At 44.1% G+C, this 13,610-nt stretch overlaps 1 non-coding gene across 1 annotated transcript; it reads right to left on the bottom strand.

The window, feature by feature from the left end:
* Positions 1-5,328: 5,328 nt before the first annotated feature.
* On the bottom strand, positions 5,329-5,412 carry Trnas-gga (transfer RNA serine (anticodon GGA)). Its single transcript is given in 2 exon segments — positions 5,329-5,363; positions 5,373-5,412. It is a non-coding gene; the product is annotated as a tRNA-Ser (tRNA).
* Between the last annotated feature and the right edge of the window lie 8,198 nt (positions 5,413-13,610).

Here is a 13,610-nt window from a genome sequence, read left to right as displayed (position 1 = left end):
AGTCAAAAGTACTTAAGTAAGATTCATGTAATTTTTTTCTTTTCTTTTTTTTCGTTATTTCTGTGAAGACATCTTTGCCAACCGAATATTCCATTTCGTAGTCCCCAATACTTGTTTGTAAAACTATATTCATTGTGAATATGTACTCTGGTTTAAGAAAAAGGACAAGGGCCGGCCGAGGTGGCCGAGCGGTTCTAGGCGCTACAGGCTGGAACCGAGCACAGCTACGGTCGCAGATTCGAATCCTGCCTCGGGCATGGATGTGTGTGGTGTCCTTAGGTTAGTTAGGTTTAAGTAGTTCGAAGTTCTGTGGGACTGATGACCTCAGAAGTTAAGTCCCGTAGTGCTCAGAGCCATTTGAAAAAGGACAAGCATTCCTACAAAGGGGTAGTATTGGGCAAAACTAGAAGGAAAGTTCCTACAGTTATATGCCCGAAAACCAATAGCTGTCGAGATATGGGCATTTTACTTGTGCCGCGAAATGTGTTGCATTCGGTGGTGTAGGTCGTCTTTCTGTTGCGGTTCATTGCGTGATGTATTACCAGTGCCACTGCGTTTGTAATAGAGATGCATTCCAAGCTGTGACTGAGTTCCTTTTGATGGAAAACAAGAGCATCACAGATATTCATAGGCGCTTGCAGAATGTCTACGGAGACCTGGCAGTGGACAAACGCAAGGTGAGTAGTTGGCCGAGGCGTCTGTCATTGCAAAAAAGTCGCTCAAACCTGTCCGATTTCCTGCGCGCCAGCCGGCAGTACACAATTGTGATTCCTGCAGTGCACGCACTCTCATTCAAAGTAATTGACGGATGCAAACAGACTTTTCCTTTTCCACAACAACGCAAGCCCTCACACAACACTATGAACCAGAGAGGAGCCCACAAAACTTCACTGAAATGTTGTTCCTCATCCACCGTGCAGCCCGGATCCCGTACCTTCCGACTTCCGTCTGTCTGATCCAATAAAGGATGCACTCCGCGGGAAGCATTACGTGGACGATGGGGAGGTTATTGATACAGCAACTCGTTGGTTCCGACGTCGATCAGAAGCGTGGTACTACGCGGGCATACAGACCTTCCCAGTAAGGTTGCGTGAAAGGCCGTCGCACTGAACGCAAATTATGCTGAAAATTAGGGTTTAGTAGTCAAAGGAATGAGCAATAATATTGTGTATTGGAATCCTGTATAAAACCAACCACCTTTCAGAAAGAAATACGTTTTGCACTACATATTGAACGCATCACGTATTTTGCGTTTGAAGACTTCACTAATAACTTTCATGATGTAACGTGATGTCGTTACGACGTATCCAAAGTGTGAGAGAGTTGTATGTAAGGAGGAAAACAACACGTTTTGAAGGCAAGGCAACCCAAAGCTCGCCTTTTTTGTGAGGTTGAAGTATGTCCTTGATTATATTGGCGTACTCACCACAGCACCCCACATCGTGGCGAGGGTCACCAAAGCCGGTATGCAGTCTCAGAGCGCGCTCGTGCACCACTCACGCAGGTACCGCCTCTGTAAATACGCTCTACAAATGGGAAATCGACAGTGACAGGTGATCCACAAAAATGTTTATGATGCTACTAATAAATATCTATGTAAATAAACATAGGACGACAGTGGACAATCTTCAGATTATAAGCAGTAGTACATATGTGAAACCAGGTTTATTATCGATCTTGAATGCGGTAATTTTTTTTTAAATGGCCGTTTTAAATTTGACATGAAGCATCCTGAGATCTCTAGAAAACAGTAAACTAACTAACCAGAAGGTATTCTACCAACGGCCGCTGTCAGCAGACGGCTAGAGTTAGACAGGCCTAGAACAAGGCCGTAGACATGGGCGCCGCCCGTCTCTTAAGGGGGACCGATAGGGTGACGGTCGGAAGAACTCGACTTTTTTATTATGCATTTCGAATGTGTATACATTGAAGAATTATTCCCCAAAGTATTATTCTCGAACTCCAAAAAGTAACGGTTCGGTGGGCGGTTGAAGCCGAGCGTGCACGGCAAGCCTCGGCATTAGAGAACCGGTTCAGCGTTCACACACCCTTCGTGGCGTCCGTGAGATGTTTAGGGCTGATTATAATACTGTAAAATTTGAGTAACCCTCGTTGTTCGGTAAGTTTTACTCAAAATGTGAACGGAAGTTTCAATAGTCTCATTTGGAGATACGCTCCAAAAATAACATCCAGCCAGAGCGAAATTGTAAATATTACCTAAAATTTGTCCGCAAGTCTATTCAATGTTAGCCATACTGCTTTAATGCACGTGGCAAATACCCTTCAAGTCAAAATCGGCGATGAAATGCGCCGATTCTGTGAAGACAGACACGCCAGCGGCGATGCACTCAGCGACGGAAATGAGGGCCTATCAGGTAAAAGTAGCACAGAGCGGCCATCCACTAGTCGGAGTGATGATTATTATGGACCAGACATCTATCGTATCCAATTAGTTTCAAGTTTGGTCCTTTTCTCTGTACGATAAATTCTTGTCAAACTTTAAACGCGTTTTTCTCAAAACCATGTTTTTTGGCACGGTTGTCGTCGCCCACGCTGCAATTTTAATCCGATTTTAATGATCTGTGGTCTCCCTTGAAGCAAACTGAATTCTCTTCAGTTCATCGCAGCCGATTTTTTATGTTGATATTTTGTTTGTTTTCGGCCAGAAACGTGGGGTCCAAAAACGGCAATTTTTTCAAATGTCTCTAATTTTGATAATTTTTTCAAATCCCTAGGATGAACTAAAATTACATCTGCAAGTATGTTAATTTCATGTTTCAGTTACAGCGACAACCGTCGATCTACCTCCTTTCAGAGTTACCACGGGAAAACCCCTAGTGAAGATATTAATATTTTTCTGTAAAAAAATACCACTAAATTTCAATGTATGCTTTATTCATTGCAGCGAAGCTCATTTGTATACTACAATCCAGTACGGAGAAAAAGGCCCTAATTTGAACAATATTTTCGTCCGTCCCCCGTCGTTCCCGCTCAAATTACGAAATTCTTAATGATATTTGTGTAATACATTTTAACCTTGATAACACACATATTTTAATTAAGTACACCCAAGAACAGTACCCTTAAAAAACAAGCAAAAATTATCATTAATTCAGTGTGAGCGCACATGTTTTATTAAAATGTGACAAATTTAGCAGACGCCATCTGTTGGAAGTATTATGGACTATATTAATATAGTGGATTCTGCCGAATCACTATTTAATAACGGGACGTCACATATTAGTTTTGCTGACAGTCGGACGAGTTACTCTTGTAACCGATACTATCAAGAACGTTCTGGTGCATTTGATGTTTGGTGATGGTATGGTATGATAACATTTTGTGCTTCGTGGAATAGTTGCTTATTAGTTATTGTGCTGTTGTCTACAGATCTGAAGATGGCTCTTGTGGAAACGGAATCAGTCACGCAAAAAATTAATGCAGTCAAGACGGATAATAAATCTGTTTTAAAAACAGTGTTTGCGGATTTTATCTCCAACGGGCTTATATCAAATTTTGCAAAGTTTGTGAAACCAAATAGACTACCGTGCTGTGCCAGCTCGCACATGTACCTACCAACAGCCAAAACGGCACGTAATACACTAATAATAAAAACAATAATTTGTGGTAGATGTTGGGATATCGGGTGTCACGTGGCGTTTTAACGTCTCTGTGACTTTTAGCGCTTGGGTGAGTATAGCGTTTTGTTTCTTCATGGACGATCATTGACAGGCACCGTAAGTCGTAAACTATGTTGCAATCTGATCGTAAACATATTTTACGGCACCAGAAGCAATAATAAAAAGTTCGCTGGCGTGTCCGAAAACGTCTGAGCCTGTAAATAATAGCATGAATACCTGCAGTACATACCACTAAATTGTGGAACAATGGCCAGTACCGTTTTCTTTCAACTCACGACAGACTACACAAGACTGACACAGAAAAGTGCTAGACGGTTTGTCACTGATACAGTGGGTCGATATACCATTAAAATTACACCGTTACAGCATTAAATTGGACTTATTTTTGATCGTGTAGCTTCTTTTTCCTTTCACGGCCCTCAGTGGACTAAGTAAGTGCTTTATACTGTTGATCTAGTCAGCCGTTCCGATACTCAACAAACCAAAAGGTCTGAAATGATATAAACAAAATGTCCAACCGAAAAGAAGCTGAAAACAGACTTCTCTATTTAATTCTAGGAAACGAAGGGGCAGAGGAGCTCTTAAGTTCCTTTAATGTTCGGATTTTTACGGCGCCGGGGTTGTATCACGTTCCGGAATTAATAACAGACCCAGGATTTACGGCTGTTATAAAACTGAGGCGGATATATCTGCACATCACCTCTGGTAAAAGATCCGCTAGGTCAGATTTCTGGCCAAGCTGCGCACGTAGTAGCAACGGCATCACCCCTAAAGTAGTTTATGTATTATTTGACGACTTCCGGTCGGCCTGCAGTCACTTATCTCCCTCACGGCGAGGGAAGCAGTTTGGGGACACAGCTGCACTTGCGGTTGCGGAAAGAGGGCGGGAGACTGTCATTTGGGTACGGAAGATAGCGAGAGACGACCACGCAGCTCTAAATCGCTTCCTAGAACATATCTTCCAGATATATTGCAGAGATGGTGGGTGACTACTGTCAGACATAAGGTCTCATAGCGGGTTTTCAAGAATATTCACCCGATTTCACAAAGCTGCTAAATGAATGAAGACATAAAATTGCAGTGATTTATAACTTGGGCACAGGATTATAAATATGGGTTAGTGGGCTACTACGAGGGCCATTTAGTAACCAATGCAACACATTATTGTCCTTGGCCACTTTCGGTAGAAAAAAATGCGGTATTTATTGTGGAACATCGTGGAATATTCCTGCTTCAGCACCTATGATTTCAAAAGTTTCCGATAGGTGGCAGCGCTATAAGTAGTCTTCAAAATGGCATCTGTAACGAAGGCACGTTCTAAGCAGAGAGCTGTTACTGAGATTCTTTTGCCGGAAAGCCAGAGCATCACAGGGATTCACGGGCGCTTGCAGTATGTCTACGGAGACCTAGCAATGAACAAAAGCACGGTGAGCCATTAGGCGTCTGTCATTATCACACCAAGCTTCCACAAGCCAGTACCGCATCTCGCATACGGGCCAGCCGTACACGGTTGAGATCCCTGCTATGCTGGACTGTGCGGACACTTATTCGAAGTGATCGACGGATCACAATCAAAAAATGGTTCAATTAGCTCTGAGCACCATGGGACTTAACTTCTAAGGTCATCAGTCCCCTAGAACTTAGAACTACTTAAACCTAACCAACCTAAAGACATCACACACATCCATGCCGGAGGCAGGATTCGAACCTGCGACCGTAGCGGTCGCGCAGTTCCAGGCTGTAGCGCCTAGAACCGCTCGGCCACCCCGGCCGGCAGATCACAATCAATCACCTCTCTGCGCAACTGGACACCTATCAGAAGGCCATAAAAAGCAACGAAGGAGCATCTGTGCGGAATTCCTTACGAATCTGATCGTGACAATTTTTTGCCGAACGTCGTCACAGGCGGTGAAACATGGGTTCATCAGTTGGAACCGGAAACAAAACAGAATCAATAGAGTAGGGCGACACCACCTCTCCTCCTAAGAAAAAGTTCAAAGCCGCACTCCCAGCAGGTGAAGTCATGATGATGATCTTCTAGGACCCTGAAGGGGTCATTATGTTTGATGACCTGCATCATGGTGCAACGATCACCTCTGAAGTGTATTGTGCTGCCCACAGGAAATTGAAGAAACGACCTCAATGCAAACGAACTTCACCTTCTCCATGACAATGCAAGGCTTGCCACAAGTCTGCACGCCCAAAAGCAGCTCACGAAACTTCATTGGACTGTTCTTCCTCATCCACCCTACATCCCGGATCTCGCACCTTCCGACATCCACCTGTTTGGCCAAATGAAGGATGTACTCCGCGAGAAGTAGTAGTTGAATGATGGAGAGTTTATTGATGCAGCAAGACGTTGGCTCCGACGTCGACCAGTAGAGTAGTACCATTCGGGCATACAGGCCCTCCCAGTCACGGGGCGTAAGCCCGTCGCATTGAACGGAAATTATGTTGAAAAATAGGGTTTTGTAGCCAAAAGTGTGGGAATAATATGGAGTACTGCAATCCCGAATAAAACCAACCAGCTTTCAGTAAAAAAATTGTTGCATTACTTACCAAACGCACCTCGAAGAATTTTCAATGCAAGCATATTTACACCTCATTTAAAAATATGTTGGCAACCATCAAAAGTCAAGGATTCACTTCGGGCTATACGTAGCAAAACCATGGTTCAGAATAATGGTCTGCCAAAGATTTCTGCATTAGCAAAATGGTTTAAATAGCTCTGATCACCATGGGACTTAACTTCCGAGGTCATCAGTCACCTATAACTTAGAACTACTTAAACCTAACTAACCTAAGGACATCACACATATCCATGCCCAAGGCAGGATTTGAACCTGCGACCATAGCGGTCGAGCGGTTCCAGACTGTAGCGCCTAGAACCGCACGGCCACTCCGGCCGGCTCTGCATTAGCACCCATGGTTTTCAATCTGTGTATTGCTGAGATGCCAGGCACCAAAACACACAGATTTACTTACGCATAAGACCTGGCTATCTCATATCAAAGTGGGAATGTTAATGCCGTCGACAGAATTCCGTATATAAACATGAAAGTACTGAGCACCTACTACTCTAAATGCCATCCACAGCCAAACCCTAAGAAAAAGACCAACACCATTATCCATCTGAACTATAGAAATATAAATAGAAAACTACAGCTCTGTATGAATGGAGCCAGCCAAAGTGGACAACGGTTCTAGGCGCTTCAGTCTGGAAATGAGCGACCACTACGGTCGCAGGTTCGAATCCTGCCTCGAGCATGGATGTGTGTGATGTCCTTAGGTTAGTCAGGTTTAAGTAGTTCTAAGTTGTACGGGACTAATGACCTCAGACCTCAAGTCCAATAGTGCTCAGAGCCATTTGAACCATTTACTGGGAGCTGAGATTGGGAAGATTCTACATGGTGCTCGAGATAGTAAGTGACAGTCCGCTGATAATCAGGCAGTCAAAGGTTAATTCGGATTTGGAAAAGATAAAGAGCATAAGACTGGGAACAGCACTGCATAAATATTGATTTAGGTCGTCCTAATATTTCTCATGGCCCAGGTGGCCTGACAGCTAGAGCACTAGACTAAGGTCCTGCGGGTTCTGAGTTCAATTCGAATAAGGGTGGGGATTTTTCCTCATTCCAGTCCCAGATCCACTCATCCGGCTGTGAAAATGGCTACTGGGGATCTTTCCCGGTGGTAAAATGCGGCCGGAGAGAGCGGCCCACTAGCCGTTCCTTTCCTAAAGCCACGGCGAATAGGAAGGCTGCATAATACCTAGAGTTAAGCCGATTGTCCTATCACGAGCTTGTGCCACAGACTTTACATTTACTTATGTCTTATCTCTCATCAGGGCAGAATGGCAGTAAGGCGGACAGTTGTCTTACAACGAACTGCACGGGTAGCTGTGAACAAGAGGCGCCTCAAATAGCCCGGCGCGCCCCCGTCGCCGGCTCTGCGATGGAATCGAAGCGCGGCCGGGTGTGTGGCGCGACAGGGTGGACGCGACACCTGACACGCGGGCGGTCACCCACCTGTCCTAGACGCACGTCATCCGAAGGCCGCGGCGTGACGTGACGTGACGTGACGTGACGTGAGGCGGGGCGGGGCGGCCTGGCGCGAGGCGTTCCCTCGGCCCTTAATGGGATTGCTCTGCCGGCCTCCGGTTTGCGCGCGCATCACTGTGACGTGGCACCAGCGTCATTCGGCCGCGGCCTTCACGCTGTCGCTTTGCGGGTATTTACCTGTACATTCTCTTGTGATTGCTCCAGTTCCCTTTTCCACACTAGCTAGCAAAAGTTTACTTTTTTCTGAAAAGAGCAAATCTTTATGTTTTCGGGTGTGACGACAACGAAAATGTTAGTGAAAATGCTAGATTAACTCTCGTTTTGAGGTTACTGCCTACTTAAGCTTGAGCACGTACAGGGGATAGGCAAAATAATGTGAACAATGGTAGTAATGGGATAGTTGTGTTTGACAGTCAACAAGACTGTAAGGCACGTGTCGCGCTGTACTTTCCATATTCAGTACGGACTAGGCATCAATGCAGATTGTTTAAGAGTAGTGTACACTTCTAGCCGAGCGGTCTGAGGCGCTGCAGTCATGGACTGTATGGCTGGTCCTGGCGGAGGTTTGAATCCTCCCTCGGGCATGGATGTGTGTGTTTGTCCTTAGGATAATTTAGGTTAAGTAGTGTGTCAGCTTAGGGACTGATGACCTTAGCAGTTAAATCCCATAATGAAATGAAATGAAATGTCGTGTGGCTAGGGCCTCCCGTCGGGTAGACCGTTCGCCTGGTGCAGGTCTTTCGATCTGACGCCACTTCGGCGACCTGCGCGTCGATGGGGATGAAATGATGATGATTAGGACAACGCAACACGCAGTCCCTGAGCGGAGAAAATCTCCGACTCAGCCGGGAATCGAACCCGGGCCCTTTGGATTGACAGTCTGTCACGCTGACCACTCAGCTACCGGGGGCGGACAATCCCATAATATTTCACACACATTTGAAAATTTGAAGGAGGTCAGATTTTAGGGGCCCGATTAGCTGGAGCATCAGTAACCAAGACAGACAAGTTATTGATTGTTTCAAGAGCAATTGTTTCAACAGTCATGACAGCCTACACGAAACATGGAAAGACATCATCGAGTAAACGTAATAGTGGGCTCAAATCAAAACTTAATGACAGAGATCTTCGTACGCAAACACGAATTGTGTCAAAACAACACAAAACTACGGCGGCTAAAGTGACAGCAGAGCTCAATAGCCATCTTCCGAGACCCCCTGTTATCGACAGTGTCCGCCGAGAACTCCATAGAGCGAATATTCATCGACGAGCTGCTATAACGAAATCATTAGTGGCGACAACCAACGCAAAGAAGCGTAAAACGTGGTGTCAGGAGCATAAATCCTAGACGGCTGATCAGTGGAAACACGTCATATCGTCCGACGAGTTAACGTTTCCGTAATTTCCGGGTTTACGTCTGAAGAACGACAAAAGAAGCCTACAATCCTGATTGCTTGGTTTCATCGGTTAAGCATGGAAATGAGAGTGTGATGGTGTGGGCAGCCATATCCTGGTATTCTGCTGGTACCATCATTACTCTCGAAGGTCGTGTTACAGCCAACGATTATGTGAACATTTTAGTTGATGAGGTGCACCCCTTGATTCAAATGTTCTTTTCCAACAATGATGCCATATTTAAGGCCGATAATGAATCCATTCACACAGACAGGACAGTACAATCGTGGGATGAGGAGGATGCAACTGAACTGCAGCGTCTTCCCTGGCCAACACATTCCCCGGACTTGAACACTATCGGACCATTGTGGGCGGTATTGGACGCAGACTCCGAAACAGATTTCCGTCTCCCTCGTCGCTACAGGAGTTAGAAGAGGTTCTGATCGTGGAGTGGCATAACATTCCACTGGAGACTATACAATCATTATATGCCAGTATTCCAAGAAGAATCGCAACTATATTCCGGCCAATGGGAATTCAACCCATTATTAATAAACCATTCCCAAGTAAGTACAGGTGTTCACATTATTTTGCCTGTCCGCTGTATTTACCTTGGTGTTATCCCTTGGAACAAGGTCACTGAAGGCGCAAATACTTTGCCTGGCATTTGAAGTTTTCTGCTAGTAATTCCCTGATTAATGTCCAGCTAAAACTGATACACTCTACCTTCCTTGTTATCTGATTTCTGTGTCCTGATAGGCTGGCGGAATCGTTCTCCGCGCTCGTCGATTACAGCACCACAATTGTCCGGAAAGAAATGGGAATCTAGAACATGTAACTTTAAGGACACTTGCACCCCAGTCTATTACAGTTGTGCAGAAGATTTGGTACAAGACCTCTTATTTCCTAGGAACTTTGTTGACACTTGCACATAGCCATCCAAAGCTAACTTTTCATCGTTTCAGGATGGTGCTGAAATGCTCATCGTTGTACAGTTTGCGTATCTGCCGATCCACAAATATTCTCTCTTTTATTTTCGCCTCACTAGGACGTGGAAATTTCTCACTTAAACAGAGAAATGCTTCCCACTTTTGTCCACGGGCTTAGCGAAATTTTTCATTTGGCCCGATTTGTATGAACAGCAAGGAAGATTATGCACTTGCATTCGACAAGTGCTTCGTGCATAACAATGTGAGGTCCTGGTTCAAGTGGCTTAGGCCAATCTTTCTTTTTATAATGAAGTGCTTTGTGGCTGTCCGAGAGGCACAGGAAGCAACAGTGTAGTAGCCCAAGTAATATTGTAATATTTTTGGCTTTGTAGCCATCATATTCACCTACAAGAAGCTGTTTTTAGAGCGAAAGAGAAGGCTGCTAAGGCAAGATGATGTAATGTGATGTGAGGTACCGATGACAGATGGTTTTTCGGTACGGGTATCGTGAGAAAGACCGCCTAAATTGTGGTCCTTCTCCGCGATTGGCTACTGCATTCGGAAGTTGCGCGACAAAATGGTAATCTTCTGTTATTAATATTAGACAAACTACGCAGCGTATTTACTTGCATTTCATATTTATAGCATCTCTCAATAGCGTGCTATCATTCCATGATTTCACAATTATTAATAATGAGCAGAATAATAAGCAGCTGCTAAACGAAAAGGTAGACGAAGCGCCTCGGTGATCTTCGGATCGCACCTTACTTGGATGGCGAGCGAAGTGGTTCGGCTGTAAGATCAGAGCTGTTTTGGGAGTATGTCAGGCCAGATATATTGTCTGCCGCGGTCGGTGTTAGTTAAGGCTTCATTATCAAAGTATGGTTATTTGGACCAATTAGTTGAGAACAATGTTACAGTAATTACGGAAATACGCAGTTCATTAATTTGTTGAAGAATAGAACTTATTTGTGAGTCTAAAGCGGAATGTAATTGAGCATTTTCTCGTGCTCTGACAATAAAAAGCGAGTGGCATTCATTGGAAGAACGCAGGTTGGTGAACTTTTATTAGAACTTATAAATCCCACTCAGGGCGGTGGAAGCAATGGCACCTCGCGTGCACTGTACTGCAGTCTTAATACAAATGAGATTAGTGACACATCATCTGTGTTAACACAGAGAAGGTATGGAGAAGAGAAATGTTTTTGAGGGAAGGGGTTTATCATATGCACGTATATCTCTCCCTCTCACCCACTGTCTTTTTCAACTTGCCGTAATACATTCAGATGCCCGGAAATCTGCCACTTGAACTTGTAGTTCAATCGCAGTAACAACTGTTATTGGATGTTTCCTTCATGTAAGATGTATACCCAATCAGAATCGATGGTAACACGTTTCCATTGTGCAGTAGCACACACTTCAGATTTACGTTGGACAAGTTGATGAACAACCTCCACTGGTCACTTTTATGGGCAATGCCTCTAGCTGCCATTAGTCCTTGTACATCACTACAAAATACTAAGTCCTTTTCACTTTCGAAAAATGGAAATAATAGCCTATGGCGGTTACGGAACGCAGGTACATTTACCGTCTCATCAAGACAATTCCACTGTTGCAATCTTGATACCAATAGTTCAGATTCACCTTTCAGCAATTTTAGATCTCTCACTAGGTAATAAAGTTCACACTGTGTTACTGTGTGAATCTCTGTAAACTCATCGTTATGCAAGAAATCGGGATATTTCTAAGAAATGTTTTTTTTTTAAAGGTGATGGTGCAACACTTGTTTCACTCTGCCCTCGTCACTATCACAGTCAGGTGGGACAGAAAGAGGCATTCCGTCTCCCTGAGGCACTTTTCGCATGGTCGACGGGATGTTAGGATACGTCAAGGAAGCCTTGTACCATGTGTTAATGGAACTGTCATACAAAACAAACAGTCATTCACAGGGTCTAACGCAGGGCCGGCCACGGCGTGTCAAACTTCACGTGTGCAGGATTTTCGGGCCACGGGTGGGCCAAGCCCTGCCTGTCACTCGGCTTTGTTCGGTCCTTCTCGGAAATGCCACGAAGCGAGACATTTCATTTAGCGTTGCGGTGCAGCATTTTTAGGTTCTTCAGTTCGACAGAATCGTACTGTCAGCCTTTTAAACCTTCGCTGTTTGTTCGTGGCATGAAGGATGTCCACTGGTCCAGTGGCTGTTTGCACAACGGAGGCAGTCTAGCGAGCTATCGTCGGAATCTTTTGAAATCGATGGTGATGACAAAAGAGAGGGATGAGAATTCTTAATTCGCATACGCGACAGGTAGCGCATATATACTATTAAACAAAATTACAATACCATGCAGAAAGAATTAAAAGATTTAGTTGATAATGAAAGAGTAAAAAATTACAGATCGACGGGCGGGAATTTATTGTTTCGTGCCTCCAAAAGCGCTTTGTGATAAATTTTCTGGCCCTGAGCACGTGAAGAAATTGGGGTACGAATACTAAAATTTCCGAAGTTACACACATTATTCCATTGTCAGTTACTACAGTTTTCATGGGACTGAACGAAGAGTATGGAGACTTCATTTGCTATTGCAAAGTACTTAGGTTAAGACAAAGAACATGCCTGGAGCGACTTTTCAATTTAAAACTCACGACTGTTTAATTTTTTGAAGGAGAAAAGACTGCAGGAACAAAGTTAGAACATCCGGAATGGATTGCAGACTTCGCGTTTTAATTGAAATTTACTACAGACTGCACACAATAAGACACTGCGACTAACTTTCTTCTCATTTGTTGGAGATGCGTTTAAAAAGAAAATCGCGTTGTAGAAGGGACACATTCTGAAAAATACAGTCCAGTTCTCTAATCTCAACGACATTGAAGAAAATACGGTGTTTAAAGAATTCATTATGGCTAGGAAGAATTACCAGGATTGTTTTATAAAGATTTTGATGACAATGTCAATTTCATATGCGTTTTCGAGTTGTTTTTGAGATCGTTTGCCGTTTCAGTTGAAAGTGCTCCTGTGCATGTGCAGATGTAGCTGATTGATCTGCAACGTAATTCCAGGTTTAATCACAAATCTTTTTAAGTTAAACCCGTCCAGGACGTCTACATTACTTTTCTGAGGTAGACTTTCCACCTCTCCATAATGAAATTGCAGAAGTGCATCAATATTTCGATCAAAATATTTGTGTGAAGGTCCTTTTTTCGATTACAAAACTAAACAAGTCACGATTACTTGGCAACGTGAGGGCAGAACTCTGTGAAATTGTCTGTGTCTGTCCGTATGCCGACAGTTTGTACCAGATAAAAATTATATTATGTCTTCAGCAGCCAAAAATAATTAAATAATGTTGAAAATTTGTTTGATATGTAGCGAGGCTGAGCGCTTTGGCACGTGTACTCGGACGCGTCCGCAAGCCGAAATCCTGGCCGTCCTGGTTTAATACGAGGTGCATTCAAGTTCTAAGGCCTCCGATGTTTTTTCTCCGGACTGGAAAGAGATAGAAACATGCACATTGTTTTAAAATGAGGCCGCGTTCATTGTCAATACGTCCCAGAGATGGCAGCACCGTACGGCAGATGGAATT

This window comes from Schistocerca cancellata, chromosome 6 (genome assembly GCF_023864275.1).
Source record: "Schistocerca cancellata isolate TAMUIC-IGC-003103 chromosome 6, iqSchCanc2.1, whole genome shotgun sequence".
NCBI lineage: Eukaryota > Metazoa > Arthropoda > Insecta > Orthoptera > Acrididae > Schistocerca > Schistocerca cancellata.
This window is presented reverse-complemented; position numbering and strand designations above follow the sequence as displayed.